The 3446-nt window shown below is 34.3% G+C and overlaps 1 long non-coding RNA gene across 1 annotated transcript; it reads right to left on the reverse strand.

The window, feature by feature from the left end:
• Positions 1–315: 315 nt before the first annotated feature.
• On the reverse strand, positions 316–2213 carry LOC104648200 (uncharacterized). The gene is made up of 2 exons (XR_742272.4): positions 1567–2213; positions 316–563 (listed from the first exon to the last, which is right to left on the reverse strand). It is a non-coding gene; the product is annotated as an uncharacterized lncRNA (long non-coding RNA).
• Between the last annotated feature and the right edge of the window lie 1233 nt (positions 2214–3446).

A 3446-nucleotide genomic window follows, 5' to 3' on the forward strand; every position in this document is an offset into this window, starting at 1 on the left:
ACTATTTACAAATTTTGACACACCTAGTGCGATAGTCTCTATCTCTCATCTAAAATTTCAAACATTAAAGAATATCGAGATGAATTTCAAGAACATCAACTCTCAATGGACTGTCTCTAAGGCCATTGTTTACATCCCACCTCTATTCAAATAGGGCGAAATATCACGGTGACTTGAAAAATAATTAATTAATTCAATTTTAAAAAAGTTTTAAGAATAAACGAATTGTAAAGGAGTCGCCACCTAATTTTTGGAAAAACTAGGAAACCATTTAAGTGATCTATGAAATCATTAGTTCTAGGTAAGGGATTCAAGTGATTCTGAAGGGAAGGTGTTAGACACCCTTTGAAACCCACAAATTTGGGTCCCAACTGAATTCATTTTTTTTTCAAATTGAGGAGGAAACAAAATTATAAACAAATATAATAGGCATGCAATATACACAAAAAATAAATTAAAACAATAATAAGAAATGACCTAAGTTTGCCTATCACTAATAATATAAGCAACAAATAAATAAAATTACAATTCGAATAGCTTCGACTGAAAGCGACTCGATGTACCTGTAAAGACAGTTAGTAAAAGAGTTAGTACTAAATAAATATAAATAAAAATGAATAAGTAAATAATAACTTAAAAACAAAAACTCGTCTTATTAACATAGGAGGCTTGGAAATCGGCGTTAATTTCTTCATCGGCCAATTTTGACAAATAAAAATATAAACATAAACTAAATTTCCGTCCTTTACAATGTGAAGGTCTCCAAAATCGACGGAGAGATTTTCTCATTGGCCATTTTAACAAATACTTAACACAAATATAAAGAGGAAAAGGAAATGAAAAATAACAACATAAACCAGCACTAATAACAGTAACATAATCAACAACCAACAAAAAAAATTAAGCAAAAGAGAAATGCATAACTATTAACTTATTCTGAGCAATTATAAATAGAACCAAATGGTATATATATTTGAAAAATATAATGATTTTCATAAACTAAAAAAATGCAATAGAGATGAATGAACAAGAATAATTTATCATGAGTATAATAAAACTAGACAAATAACAATAACAGTAACAACATAAAAAAAAGGGATAATGCACAAGTAACCCTCAACCTATGCACAAAATCTCAGAGACACACTTATACTATACAAAGATCCTATTATCCCCTGGATTTATTTTATTAATAATTTTTTATCCCTTTTCGATCTACGTGGCACTATCTTGTGGGTCCAACGTTAGTTGACTTTCATTTTAAAACTCACATGTAAGCCAAAAAGGGGTAGAAAATTACTTACAAAATAAGTTTAGAGGGGTAATAGGACCTTAATATAGTATAAGTGTGTCTATGGGATTTCGGGCATGAGTTAAGGGCGTACTTGTGCATTTTCCTTAAAATAATAATCAATCTCAAATAAACATTATTTAACAATAAAAATGAACAAATATTTAAGCATAAATAAGAACAAACTAACAATATTGAAGCAATAACAAGTAGTAAAGAAAGTAAGATAAGCAGAGAGAAAATATCAATAAACTCATGGTGAGGATAAAATTTACCTACAAAATTGAGTCATCGCCTGTAAAATTGAAAATCCGAGCAGATCTAAAAGCACCCAAGGTGGTCTCTACCTCACTGGTTGTTGTTGTTTCTTCCTGGATGCCATTGAAATAATGACTGGAGTTTGTTTTGCTCCATTCGTTGTTGTGCTCGTTGGATCTTGTCATGGATTCCATGGTGTAGTGATGAGTTATGGTTCGTTGAGCGTGTGAAGGGAGGATGCTAGAGATGGTTTCTGGCGAAGCTCTGGTGGTGGTTTGACTCTTGTTTCTGGTTGGAGAAGAGAGGGGTCTGGTGGCTGGCCAATGGTGGCGTTGTGGAGTCTTTCCGGTGACTTTTTCACCGGAAAAAGGAGAAAAACAAAGGGTTTTTTGGGTCTGGTTATGAGGAGGTCGTTTGGGTAGTTTTGAGTGTCGTGTGTCAGGGTGTTTGGTGGTGGCAGACTGGCTGCTGTTTTAGAGAAGAGCAGTTGGGTTTTGGTGGTTGTTTTGGTCCAAAAAAATGAGAAAAAGAAAGAGGGGTTGTTGGTGGTTGTTTGGTCGGAGAAAATGAAAATGGAGACCAATAGAGAGAGTAAAGGGAGAGTTGTTTGTTAGTGGTGGGTTGGAGTTTTCATCGTTGTCGGAGCTTCGATGATCATAAGGATAGTTATCAATAAACTTAATTCAATTTATATATAAAAATCATTTTAAACTATTAAATAGGGATAATGTACAAGTACCCCTCAACCTATGCCCGAAATCTTAGACATACTTATACTATACTATGGTCTTATTACCCCCCTAAACTTATTTTATTAATAATTTTCTACCCCTTTTTGGCCTACGTGGCACTATTTTGTGGGTCCAACGCTGGTTGACTTTTTTTTCCAAACTAGTGCCACATAGGCCGAAAAGGGGTAGAAAATTACTTATCAAATAAGTTCAGGGGGTAATAGAACCTTAGTGTAGTACAAGTGTGTCTCTAAGATTTCGGGCATAGGTTGAGGGAATACTTGTGCATTTTTCCTATTAAATAAATAAAACTTAAAAATTATGAATTTTAAAAATGTTAGGCAAAAATTGGGTGTCAACAGCTGTCCCTTTCATTGGATTTGATTGATGAAAGAAATTGTGGACAACAAAAATTGACAAACCCGATTTGTCCGAAGACATGATCCTTATGTAAAATGATTTGGAAGGGTATGATCGTATATCCATCGGTAGGACGAATGAAAAAAGATGATCCGTCAGTTGGATTTTGAATGTAAGTCCATCGGTAGAACGAATGAAAAGGATGATCCATCAGTAGGATTTTGAATGTATGTCCATCGGTAGGACAAATGAAAAAAGATGATCCATTCGTAGGATTTTGAATGTATGTTCATTGGTAGGACAAATAAAAATTCTTTCACCGCAAGTATCCTCTGACTTGAACATGGAAGAAACAGGCGCACATCCTTCACCTCCGAATAGATGCGAATTTAATGCGAATATATTTTAACGCAGTTTTCTACCTACTTGAACGTTGAAGCGATTTGGTGAACATCCTTCACCATAGAATATATGCGACTTGAATGTAAATATCATTCAACGCAATTTTTCACCGACTTGAACGTTGAAAAGATATGGTGCACATCCTTCATCACCTTATAGACGCGACTCAAATGCAAATATCTTTCAATGGAAGTTTCCACCGACTTAAACATTGAAAAGATATGGTGCACATCCTTTTCCATCAAATAGATGCGACTTAAATGAAAATATCTTCCAACTCAAGTTTCCACCGACTTGAACGTTGTAAAGATATGGTGCACATCCTTCACCACCGAATAGATGCGACTTAAATGCAAATATCTTTTCACGGATGTTTTACCGACTTGAACATTTAAAAGATATGG

Source organism: Solanum lycopersicum, chromosome 7, assembly GCF_036512215.1.
Source record: "Solanum lycopersicum chromosome 7, SLM_r2.1".
NCBI lineage: Eukaryota > Viridiplantae > Streptophyta > Magnoliopsida > Solanales > Solanaceae > Solanum > Solanum lycopersicum.